Source organism: Amphiura filiformis, chromosome 6 (genome assembly GCF_039555335.1).
Source record: "Amphiura filiformis chromosome 6, Afil_fr2py, whole genome shotgun sequence".
NCBI lineage: Eukaryota > Metazoa > Echinodermata > Ophiuroidea > Amphilepidida > Amphiuridae > Amphiura > Amphiura filiformis.
Genome location: NC_092633.1, coordinates 54,928,181 through 54,942,431, shown reverse-complemented (window position 1 = coordinate 54,942,431; position 14,251 = coordinate 54,928,181). Strand labels below are relative to the sequence as shown.

General features: G+C 34.1%; 1 protein-coding gene across 1 annotated transcript in view; it reads right to left on the bottom strand.

The window, feature by feature from the left end:
• LOC140155641 (uncharacterized) overlaps nt 1-12,500 on the bottom strand; it is a 71,931-nt gene extending 59,431 nt beyond the window's left edge. Inside the window, exon 1 of the mRNA XM_072178557.1 lies at nt 12,205-12,500. The gene's annotated coding sequence lies outside the window, so the exon portion shown is untranslated. The remainder of the gene's footprint in view (nt 1-12,204) is intronic.
• Nucleotides 12,501-14,251: the final 1,751 nt, after the last annotated feature.

Sequence of the window (14,251 nt, the reverse complement as noted above, 5' to 3'; positions counted from 1 at the left end):
TCACTATTTTGCCCTAAAACTTTTCCGGAAAAAGTTCGTAAATATATGACATGTACTAGCTTGTACTGGCCCATGGCATTCCTCAGATATAACAGTTGTTGTAATAAGTCATGTTTACTTTTCAACAGGGGCTAACCTACAAAAGGTCGCTATGAGACCCCTGAATGCGTAGAAGATCATGCATTCTCTATTGATCCAAGATGCCATTATTTTTTCACTTCACGTCTCTGACTACATTCCATCACATCGAAGAACTTCGTTTATATATCATAAAGTTACAACGCAAGTAAAAAGCACGTTAGGTTTAGTATCCTTAACGTAAATACACAAATAATGTACATTATCGTCCATATACATGTTATATGTCAAGATCTGAGTGTACTGTATAGTTTTGTTGATTGTAGCAGGCGGGGGTGCATTTGTGTTATTCTTGTATTTTTCCAGCGCTTTTATCGAGAATTTACATTTGTAAAATTAAAGTCAGATTAAAATCACAGTGTAACTTGATACAATTGTTCGGGTAAAACAAGAAGCAAAAATAAATCTTTACTGTATAACAGTTGAAGTTTCATGTGGTGGGTAGTTACAATATAAATAACTGACCTTTAAGTCATACCTATTGGATTTGTAAGTAAAGGCAACATCGATATTTTTCATGTATCTCTATAATCAATGTTGTATTTCAATGCACTATTCTGAGTCACATATCAATCTTTTTTTAATAATTAATTGAAATGCTTGACATGTTTGAAATATTAATATTAAAAATTTAAAAACTTTCTCAAGAGATTCTTTTAGTTTATATGGATTTGTTCGATTGCAACTATTTATAGAACACATAACAAAATACTGTCTTTCACAAACCTTTGAATTTTCTATGTTTTTAAAAGCTTAAAGGAACATTCATTCCATGCTCGCTCTCGCAGGTTTTCTCCGGGATTTCCTGTTTCTGCTTTCAAAATCGGTGGTTAGTTGTTTGGTTATCAAAAAGGTCCTTCACCGAATAGAATTTGGGAAGCTGCACAGATAATTGTAGATGATACAATCTAAGTGTGGATATTGTGCCGAGTTCGACTGCAACCGGCCAAGTTGATGCGATCTGATTTTAGTGATGATCCACCAGTAGCAGCGAAATCACAGCGCTTTGAAACCTCTGGGAAAATGCGCTATATAAATCCAGAATTTATTTATTTATTTATTTATTTATTTATTTATTTATTTATTTATTTATTTATTTATTTATTTATTTATTTATAAATAGTCATGGTGCCTTAAATCTGGTGCTGATTCTGAGATTTATAGAAATAAATTTGAAAAATAATGTTAGAGAATTGGTTATTATTAGTTGTTTGGTTATCAAAAAGGTCCTTCAGCGAATAGAATTTGGGAAGCTGCACAGATAATTGCAAATGATACAATCTAAGTGCGGATAGGTTACTTTTGTCATTGTTAAATTACTTAATTGTCAAAATCAGTGCAGATGTGAAATTAGGAAGATTATAGATTGATTTACATAGGATATTTAGAGATTTCATATTCTTGAAAACAAAATGTTTGAGAAAAAAATATTCAAAATATATATTAATATCATCACCCCACCCAGACACCCCGACGCCAACACACCCCTTCATGTATTCTTCTCTACACATACTATTGATATGTCTACGACTAATTGACCTCAGCCCCCATATTATCGATAGTGTCTTCTTCAGGGGGTAGACTATTTCCTTCTTGCTTCATCAAATCGAATAAATCTGGTATAGAAATGTTATACAACCAATAACAAAACATCTTTATCTAACCACAAGTAAGGCAATATCAATTATGGTTGGTTACCTTGGTTTGTGAGTAAAAATCACATTGACTGATATTTCTTGCGGCGACAAAGCTATAGTGGCAATGCCGCCATTAATGGGAATTGGAAGGTGATGCATATTTCATATTCAAAACATGATATTCCTTGTCACGTCGGATTACTTACAGTCTGCTTTTTTCTGCATTTTAATATAAATGGTCAGCTTGAATTGACAAAAAGAATTACAATGCCAAAAGCTACACAACACAACCTGGTTTCAATATATGAAATCCATTTATTGTTATCGGGCTATGTTATTGGCCAATTCCTATTTCGTGGATTTCGTTTTTATCTCATTACAAAAACAGCACGATGATTGAAGATAGTAATTAATCTTTAATTAATTCGATGTGACAGTTAGTTCAGTTAACAAGATTAGGGATTAGCAAAATATATCCCTACCAATAATTATCATAATTTTTGATAGCATAAATATACAATGCTATTTATTATAGAAAGATGCTGTCACCTACACTAGAAATGAATAGCAATTGTGTATCAATCTTGAATGGGCTTTTTTTATTTTTGCCTGGTGATTGTAATCATGACATGATAATGCAGACAATATATTTGTGATCATGCTGTTATTTTGGCGGGAACGGAACATCCTTGCTAGATGTGTTATCAAACTAATTATACTCTCACATAATTATTATTATACTACTTTTTTAACATTGGTGTTGTTGTTCGTTGATTGTTATTACAAAAGTTGATATTATGTTTGAAGTAGGCCTAGTGACAAAACCATGTAAGAACCAGTACCAACCACTTCACGGATATACATTTGACGACAACAGCTACAATGTATCTTAACGAGTGAGAAAAATATCTTGCTGCAGAGAAAAATACAATTCAACCGTTGTACCCAAAACATAACTCATTTATACTCATTTATATTAAGATTATATTGAGACACGTTATATAAATGTAATTGAGTTGCTTTAATTTCGACAAATCTGAACATCTTGATAACTAACATTAATTTGTGTATTCTTTTAGCAAAGCTGATATTAGTATAATTGCTGAATACAATATAGCGTTCAAAACTCTGCTATCAGGTGTCCCACCCATTTCATTCCATACCGTAGACTTCTCCGTAGTCCACTTGCCAATTGTGCATACTCTGGCTATTGCATTTAAGCTTAGAACTCTGATTCAATTAATTTGTGCACAATTGATAGATTTTCACATCTGATCTTTTCAGTCACCGTACTCCCTCTGTTTGTTAGCTTCCCAAGTGATTTTTTACTCGGGCTTTCGTGATCAATAAACTGGTAGATTCTAAAATCAGAATTGTTCAGTATTGAAATACTATTATAGTTATGCCATTATGATATGTTGCATTCAATAATATAAGCCTACGTATACTTTACTTTTACTGTCACAAATATAATTATATTAACTTTTTCATAACCATTTTATACTAGTATTTTGATGTAATAAATATCAGTATAATTTCGAGTTCAACTGAATGCGTTCATCATGAATAATAACATATTGTTATTTATCAAAAATCGACTATGGCATAGTCTAAGATAACCGGCGTTCGGACCCACTTCGCTACTCTTCCATTTGGGTTCTTCCCTCGGGGTCCTTCCACTTTCACTGCTGGTTGTTATTACTACTATTATTTTCTAATTATTTTGTATTTGCTGAACAAGGCTTGATATTATAATCCTTTGAAGGAGGAATCTGGGAAAAACAACGTTGTAAGGCGTGCAACTCCAAAAAACGAATAATGCTTAATGTATTGTATTCGTTTCGACACTCTTTACATCATAACTCAAGAACCAATAAGACCTACAAAAGTGTAAATGTGATATTTGAATTCTTCGTCAGGTCCGCTTCAAAATAACCACAACAATATTTCGCCAGCCAGAGGTTACTTCTATTCACTAGATCATGTAGATACAATGATTCGACCAATTCACAACAGTTAACTACTCTAACCGGCCGAAATATAATGCATCCATTTCTAAACAAAGCCTTGTATATTCTTTTAAAGCCTCAAAGTGCCGACTTTGCCGATAAAAACGCCTGACTAATCACAAGAAAAGCTAAGAGATGTTCTTGAGCCAGGAACATTTTAGCCATACTTCTCATTCGTGATTTAAACACCTTCTAGATAGACATTGGCAAATCTCGTAATGCTTATAAGACAATTGGATATTTTCAACATTTTAAAGAAAAGTATTTATAATTTATTTTGTGGTAAAACAAAAAATCAGTAACAATGACAAACTTTAATCCTAAAACCATAAAAACCATGAAAATTCCCGCTGGACTGATGTCTCAATGGCAAATAACTATTCAGTCGATTGTATGAGCACAGGTTTTGTCTACGTGTATTTTTGACTCCATACAAAGAGGCTATTATGTAGGAAATAGTAAACAGTCAGTTAAGTGAATTCTCAAGTTGGATTCTGTCGCATCCCTTAAGTACCCTGGTGTTAAGCTCTATGATAAAAAGAGCTGTTTTAACGCATGGTTTGAACCTTTTTTGTCGATCCATTTTCTCAAGAATTTCATTAGTAAAGCGGGGCACCATCTTAGTGCAGTGTGTTTTGTGTATAGGTAAAGCACAGATAAGTGATATGTCATAAGATATCTCCTTTGAAGGCTGTGCTATGAATATTCTACGGTAAGCACTGGCCCAAATGGGATTCGAATATCTAGTAATCAGCAATTAAGATCTATTTAAACTCAATATTGGAAGGATTGGTTACCTCGTATTTCTTTAGTCATTTGGTCATCGTAAGCAAGCAGATTAGCATCTGCGTATTGAGTTTAGTTCTTATTATATATTATAAGATTTATTTCTCCTTGCTTTCCATTTGCAACAAGTGTCATTGTTAAACATTTTTTTTCTAAAAGTTATAAAACGTTTAAATATCTTTAAATGTCGAATTATTAAAATATTTAAAACATTCTGTATCCCCAAACATATTCCGTATCTCCAAAAAATGTTATTTTGTGATGTTTAAAATGGGATGTCCTTTTCCTTTTTTGGCAAACATTTAAAAAACATTTTGATGTTTAAAATGGGATGATTTTTTTGGCAAACATTTAAAAAATCTTTTGCCAATAAATTGTGTGGCAATTTTAAAAGTATTTTGGAAATGTTTTTTATAACCTATATATCGACAAGCTTTATGCGCCCTTTGAAATGTTAAGAAAATGTTTTGTGTGTAATGTTCTTTGTTTTGCTGCTTCTCTGTCTAGTGTCAGTGCCTTTTCCAGAACGGTACTGCTACATTTTTAAAGTGGGGAAATATTCAAAAGTGATTTCTACGACAGCAAAGATATACATGTTTTCGAGACATTTGGTATTTGCCCGTGTATTCGCACATGTTCTATTTTCAAGGAAATAAACGTACATGTTTATTCATAACGATTATTGCACTGAGCCCGCAATATCTCACCAATTTTTCTAACGGAATTAAATAAACTATTAAAAATAACATTACAACATTATGCATGGAAATAACAGAACTAATGAACACAAACAAGCTTACAGCTGATGTGTTCAACTCTTACTCTCATGTATGGTTTTTATGTACATTGTTTACATCATGTGCAGGCAGTATAAAAATTATTGTTCTCCGTCCGGTTTTTTTTTATAACCCTGCCTCTTCCAAATGCACCATCGGATCCACTTGAAGTTAACATGTGTTGTAATTTACACTACGCAGTTCCAAGTCTGGTCTTTTCAAATGGATCAAACGGTGAGTTGGAAAAGGCAGGCATTTTAAAAACACCAACAACGCACCTTTGTTTCCAATGGACATTTTATTGTGAAATGTCATTGTACAAGGAATACATTAAAAATTAAAAAAATCCACATAGCCCCCGAATGAAAAGTATTTAATTATCTTTGTAATCACTCAAAAAGCATTTTGTGTGAATTTTACATCCGAACTAAGTTCTATTAAATTTTTATGAGCCTTTTTATTTTACATGTAAAGTATGGGGGTGACGATTAGAAATGGACGGCAATGTTGAAAACCCCTCATTTTGGGCCATTTTAGACACTAAAATGCCCATAAAAAAGAACAGCACTTAGTTCGGATGTAAAATTCACACACAATGCTACCTGGGTGAGTACAAACATAATTAAATACATTTCATTCGGGGGATATAGCAAAAACAAAAAATGTCCTATACCTTTGATACATCCTGTACAATTTGCCTATATTATATAATATTTACGCAGCGCAACCCCAGAGAATACAACAACAAACCGTTCTTTCGAATGTGTATTTTCATTCGATTTATCTATGTTTGTGTGTAATATCGTGGACACACATTACATCGTGTAAATGAGTGTCGTTATTGTAAAAGTGATCCGGAATAAACTACTGTACTACTATTATACTTACACGCTACTCAAGAGAGATTGCTTTAAATCACATGTGCATTATAACCAACTATACGAAGTATGTTACTCTCAGATTGCTGAAACCCAGAAATGTTTTTTAAACGGTCAAAATATTTCAACAACATAAATGTTATAATTATAAAAGGGCATAAAAACGTTTTAGAAACGTTTGAAAAAATATTGTCAAAAAGTTATTGTATTGGTATCTTTTGGTATCATTTTTTGCACAATATTTTGCCAATACACTATTTTAGAATGTTTGGCAGCAAACGTTCAAAAATGTTTTATAACGCGTATTAAAGTGAGAACCACACATGAAAGATGAAATGAGAGTTAGAGTTAAATGGGACACACACAATCTCCCTATGGGTAAAAGGCACACATCTGATATTGACCGTAATCGTTAATTAGGATATAGGGTGCCCTTTTTCAGTTTCACTGGGCTCCAGACTGGAACTCATTACCGGAACACATCACCAGTATTGATGATAGCAACCTTCAAGTAAACCTACCTCAAGTAAAATCAACGCATCGCGCACTACCAACCATATCCGCGCATTATTCCTCCACCGAGGGGCGGTGGATAATATTACTACAAAACAAGACAAGATGCATCACAGATAGAAAGTTTTTTAAAAAACACCACCTGGCTGATGACGTGCCATGATATGCCTGACCCAAGATAATAAATGAACCAAAAAAAACCTTAATATTTGATGTCAATAACCTGGTTAACTTATGCATGAGTGTTAAATTGTGCAAGATATAGTCATTTAGTCGCATGCCGAAAATGACCTTTGACCCCATATCGGAGTTTTGAACACCAGCTAACCACGGTTGTTTGATGTGATCATTTATGAAATTTTCTAACAAAACTTTATAATAATATCCAATTCTATACCTGGTCAATAACAACAGCTATTACACTAATATGTACATACATTTGTAGCAATTTCTAACATAGATTTTCGTATCTTTATCAACTTATTCATCTTTTTCTGCTTTTTTGCGGTAATTTTTATTCCATAAACTGGACATTTATGTTCAAATTGAGGGCGCTAATTACATATATTTTGAATTTAATTTAGTCAAATATTAGAAGTTGCTCCTTACATTTCATGATAAAAAGTTTTTTAAAATTTCCTTGCCATTTGTTACTCTTTTCCTGGTGTTTTAATGCCACTATACCATTTGTGTTAAAACTGAGGGCGCTATTTACATATATTTTAAATTTAATTTAGTAAAATAATATCAGTTACTCCTTACATTTCATGATAAAAAGGTTTTTAAAATTTCCTTGCTATTTGGGTTTTTTTCAGGTGTTTAATGCCACTATACCAGTGTATACATCTTGTAAAGATGAAAACACAATGTAAGATAAATAGCGCCATCAGTGTTCACTTTTTCTTAAAAATTACACTTTTACATGCCATCAAACAACCGTGTAACGTCAATAAATGTGTGCAAGTCCCAATTCTGTGCTATTATGAAATTTGTGAAAGGAGTAGCATTTTAATCTGAAATCATGTTTTACGATTCTAGTTATCCTTGCGTGACCTTTGACCCGGATTTGGTCACGTATCGCGTGTCATCATGGACTGTGATCCGAGGCCAATTTTTATAGGACAAACCACATGCGTGGTTGCCAGAAGATTTGTCATGGCTAAGTAATCAAGTTTACCTCTGTGAAGTTACTTTTCATGTGAATGGTTAACGAAATTGATTACACAAACTCTCATTTTGGCAATTCAAAGTCGATCATAAAATAATAGCATCTTCGGGATTACGGTTGATTAATGTTACGGGTTTTACATTTAAGTTTACACAAGCTTGTACAATATACTAATTGGTCTCATTATGGCGCATATATCAACATTTTGCGAAGCCACCGGGACAATCAGGGATCCAGTCCGGTGCTTTCATCGCTGAACGTCACTCCAATGTCGCTGCCCATGAGGTTCTTGAACCTGCTACTATACATGATGGTAGCTGATTGTGTTGACTACTACAAGACTTCATGAGCGCAATGGCAATTATGCACGCACATATTCGTAAGCAAGCAATCTTTTGTTTAATCGCAAACACTATCATGGTTACAGACAACAATGAGGTATCGTGAGAGAACACCCAAACATAATTAGTGACAGTGGAAATCTATATTAAGCAGAACCGACGTCAATAATCAATCTATTTCGATTGTGATGGAATAAACTGTCAAGTTGCACTGATTACCAGTGTCAAAACAGTATGTGAGTGAGCTTATCATGCTATGTTGTAGTAGAAGATTTAAGACTGTAATGGTTTATGAGTCTTCAACGCATCGTTAAGTCTACAAATCTATAAAGTTCCAGAAACACTGATAATCCATGCAAGACAAAATTCTTAAAAGGTTCCAACCTGATTTATGACAAGTGATATAAACCCATAAACAGTCCAGGAGAATGCCATATGGAACATGAGTATTGCTTACATGCTGTATCGAAATCATAGTTATCCGTCCATATTTTTGGTTTTTTTTAAAACCATGTTACTTCCAAAGGCACAATTGAATACAGTTTAACTGACAAACAGTGATTTATAGTGCACTACGCACAAGCACAACGCCTAGACGTTGATCCACAAGCCGCAGCACACTTTATATAAAAGTATAACCTATACATTGTGGTCATTTCAAGTGGATCCTTTACAAGAAAGCAGGATTTAAAAAACCCGGATGGATAACAATCATTTTGATACAACTTGTACCCTCCTATAACAATAGCAATGTGGGGTAATCGAATTATCCCCCATGTGACCAGTTTGGCCGGACCAAATCCACAAGGTCAAAGCACACGTTTTAAGTAGGCATATACGCACACTCTCCTTCACTGTGGGAGATAACCTTCTGGTTTGTTTGATTTCAAATGGATACGGTTAAATTACAAAAATTTGAATGCATAGCTTGAAATTAGTCTTTGTACAAGTCTTTGGGCTTTGATTGTCACAGCATACAAAAAACGCCCTAAAATTGCTTGATTTGGGCCCTTACTATTTCCAAATATTGACCAAACATTAAATTCTGATTTCATTGCCAGTTAAAATTTAAGTATTAGGATTTAGCTATGTTTCATTTGGCAAAACAGGATAATGTATCTTCTTAATCTAAAAAAAAAATCATTCCCCGCTTTTCCCCAACATACTATCACTGTTCGTTCGCCACCTCTCCATCACTTTCTCATATTCCCAATTAACACCTGAACTTATTTCAAATATAGCATGAACTATTTTAATTAACCATTACCATGCAGGTCGTGTAGCAAATAATAAAGTTTTATGAATTTAATGTCGTTTATGACATACAATAAATACTTTTAGTGTGCTCTTTTATTTGCAAATCGTGAACACGATGTCTGTAGAAATATGATCGCTATATAACATCACATTACATAATTATTCAAATCCGGGCTTTTACAAATAATGTAGATTTTTAATAACCCTTTTCTGACGAGACAAGAATGTAGCTAAATGACATCTTATTTACAATTATTTAACAGATTGGGGACGTTCCAGGAAATCAATTTCCTGATGACCATCGCTTCAACTACTAGTAATTCCACATTGTAGCCATTTTCATGGTTTTTGTCAGTCACTGATGTGTAATTAAATGCACTTATTCAATTGAAAGGTGGCAATTTTGTAGAACACTTACGGCAAATAGAAACTTGGGTCCCTTTCTTTCAGCTCATAATTAGCTGGACCGTATACGTAAGTTCGTTTTATGGCGTTTATATTGAGGGCATAAACTGCATTTATTGCACTTACGCTGTCCATAAAACAGTCCAGCATGTATCATTGAAAATGTGTAAAACTGAGTTTTTAAATTGTTATAGCTTACGTACGGTGACAGAAAGCTGTCTTTACATTATAACTAATCTCTTTTGGTCGCTCATATCTTATTTAAGCTATTAGACTAGTATTAGCAATTTATCTAACTCTTCTTTAATGCATGCCCTTTTGTCCGTCCGCCTTGAGTACATTTTCTCTCGGTAGCAAACATCATATATATGATTATAAAAGACAGATTTACTAGCATCAGAACAGAAAATGAACTACTTTCATTTTATGATGTGATACGCCAATATAAGACGATAATATGTCTCCTGTTTGGATGTGATTATTAAGTGCCTTGTCTTCGCAAATTGAACGCAGTTTTAACGTATTACTTTTATTTATCAATCAAGTATAATTATTATTCTAAATGTCCATTGCTAAAATATAATATCAAAATATTGACATGATAAAACATTACACATGAAATCAAGCAACAAACACAATAATTTGAAAAACTGCTACTTTTACTTGATTCAAACGAGCGTAGTATTTCTTAAACCGGTACTACATAGCACTCAACGCTTATGTTTTATGTGAAGATACTGAAAGTTATGAAGGAAAATGAGAATTAAAATTGTGTGCAAAACTTATATTTCTCTTGAATTTAATGACAAATACCAGAAAGTACAGAGAAAATGCAATAATGCCAGGTATCATAATACGCGTGGTGTATATATAACAAAATATGGATACTCAATACGATGGGAAAATATAATTGTCGCCCCTGGGGAAAGATTACATTAGAAATGTTTGAATTCTGCGCTTTTATTTGTGACACAATAGTACTTTATCACATGACCTTTACAAATCAACACTGAATCACAATATTTGTAGTATTTTGATGTTGAATTTAATTCTTCCAAAATTATGTAAAATTGATGGTTACAGGTTGCTAGTCCGAAGGGTCATTAGTCCGGTCCGAAAACCCTATAACCTATAATAGTCTAAGCCCTTATTCTAACTCTAATCCTAACCATAATCTAAATCCGAAATCTAACCACAACTCTATTCCTAATAACACTTCAACCCTAATATATACACAACTCTATTGCTAACTCAACCCTAACTCTAACCCTAAATCAAAATCTAACTAAAACTCTATTCATACAACCCTAACCCTAACCATATTCCAAACCTGAACCTTAATGTGAATAACCCTAAGTTTAACCCATTTCCAGTGGCGTAGATTTCTTTTTGACATGGGGGGGATGAAGTTGGAAAACAATCTTGAAGTATAGTCAATGCAGCACCCTTTGGCGACCGAATTAGTTTATGATATAAATGCGCGCGAAGCGCGCGAAAATTTTTGCTATTTTGAAGCTAAACTGATGAAATATGGTGTAAAAGTAGATTAAATGCGCGCGAAAATTTGCACTTTTGGGGCTAAAATGGGCAAATATGAGGTTAATTTGGTCCGAAACCCATTATCAGGCGTCAACATTGGGGGGGATGATTGTATGGACCATCCCCCCCTGGCAAAATATTGGGGGGATAAATCCCCTCCATCCCCCGGGATCTACGCCTATGCCCATTTCAGACTAATGACCCTTCGGTCTAATCGGCCCAAATGGTTAGCTCCGCATATCATTCTTCTAAACAATAGTTACAATGGATAAATTTACGGTGTGTCTCATGAGGCTCATATGGGCCAATAAATGATCTAAAGTAGCCTATTGTTTACTGTAATTACTCCTACTGGTATTTAGAACTTGCCAAAGCTTTTTCACACGCGTTTCGTTGATGAGAACCAATAAGTACCATATCGTATTTGCGTTTGATACAATTGATTGATTATTGATCAAGCATTTATTTTGGCTATTAACTTTAAGAAGACTCCACACGATATACAATAGTTAGATTTTGCCTAGCGTATTGCAAGTTTTAAGTAAAACATAGAAACAGACTCCTTGTATTCTATTAAAGAATGAATATTCACTCATAGTACAAAAAGCTTTGGAATCCTCAAAAATCATAGATCTGACAAGTACCAATTTTGAGGTATACCAAAAATAACAATCGATCAATTGAATAAATCACTTTAGGCTTATGCATAAAAACATCAGAACACTTTTGAAAAACAAAGATTCAGCTATTTTCTTACCTGTACCAGAAGGAAAGAGGGACTTTCAGTCGCTTTCCAAACGAATACCACCAGTAAACTCTTGTTATTTTAACTTCAAAAATATCCAACAAAATAATATTGTGTCCCGGCCCCTTATGTCACAGCTTGCTCACAATACCTTCCACAATATGGAATTCCTATGGGGTTTCCTGAGTTTATATGCGCAGTACTTTTACTTTGAGAATCATTTTGCGAGGGTGTATATAGTGCGTAATAATTGCGACACGTCAGCGATTGGTTGATTTCCACTGTGTAAGCTACGCCACACACACGACGTGTTAAGAAAAGGAACTATGTTGCAGCTACAATAGTGAAATACGTCGTAGATGTTGGTAGGTAGGTAGGTAGGTAGGTAGGTGTCTACAGTTATTATATGAAGGACGCCATAAAGCGTCTTATGTGGGATGTGGCAGAGCAAGGACGTGCTAATATTTACTGAAGAACATTGACAGCTGTATAATATCAAAACAGAAAATTAATCAGGCCATTGTTATTCTATCAATCGATTAGAGTTTTGCTTGGTATGATATTGGGACTCATTCTAAAAAATACGGGGAACTGAGTATGTTGCAAGTTGCAAACAACAGTACTACATAAAGGTATTGCGAGACGTGGTAAAACTACTTTTATTTCGGCATTGGGAAAAGCGACAAGAAAGCAATAAACATGATAAAGCGATGCCCAATACACCATTCTTTCTTCAATAAACATACATTAAGGATTTTTAATTGGGTAATAAAAGAGTTTGTATAGTTAATTCATACATCTTTATTTAATTCAAATTCAAACAAATTCAAACAAACACAAACATTGAATGAGGAGATCTCAGAAGGCCGGATGACCTGTATTAAGAACCCCTGGCCCAAATTAAGTTTAAAAAAGAACAACAACTACATCAAAATATACCCCGCTTTATATCCTGTTTGTGACGCCTTATAAAAAAGTATTTGAATATATTTTATATATGTTTGTTGAATGCCTAAAACTTTACAGTATATCAAAAAAGTGCCAGTCCCTAGGTACAAGAGTTATTATCGTCCTAACGTTGGTTGCCTTTGTGTATCTATTACATAGAAAAATTGTCACTGTTTGACAGATTAACATCAATTGTGCCCAAGGTTGCCATAACCAATATTACGTTTGGAGACAGTAACCCCAACCTTAAAGGAACATTATCCGAATTTATCACATGTTATTTTCATCTTTGTCATATAGCATTGTCACTCACTTCTCGCCTTAGTCCCTCCTTCTGTCTGGTTCTAAAATTCAGAAATTTCATTCTCTTTCTTGCGAGAGCGTTGACCGTAATTGGGAAAGGTAAATTTAAAGTCACACAGGTATCAAATTTTTAAGTTAGTCAGAATTGGTTAGAAACCATGCCAAAGTATCCCTCTCATTCGTTTAATCTACATGTGATGTACTGTTCTCTACTTATAAATAAAAAGGTCAAAGGTTAGGCTTTTATCTAACACACGCGTCGCGTCACGTCACGTCACGTCGCGTCACGTCGCGTCACGTCACGTCGCGTCACGTTGAAATGTTATCAAAAGTTCATAATAAATTATTAACTCCACAATTACCCTTATCTCCCTACGTGATAAATAGTCCGTGAAATAGTCCATGGAATTCCAGCTTTTCAGCAAAGCTTCAATGAATAAAATAATCGGGATATGATGCGGTATTATTTGGTCTTCTTTGATGGCGGTGTAAATAGCTGGTCATATAATTCGCAGTAGGGGATATTTGCTCTCGTCTCGGTTGTCTTTTGCTCCCTTTTTGCATTTGGCAACAAATGTTGCCAAATGCTTTCTTTCACCCGCATTTCTTTCTTCTGGCAACATTTCAAATCGCTATAACATCCACATACTAAGTTGGATTTTAACCAAACTTGGTCAGAATGACCACTGACCACTCCCATTTATGGTTTGTACCCCAATTTGACCTTTGACCTTGATTATATAGTTGAAAATGTGATTTTTTCACACAAAAATACTAAGGCTTCTAGACGATTAAGCCGATTTCCACC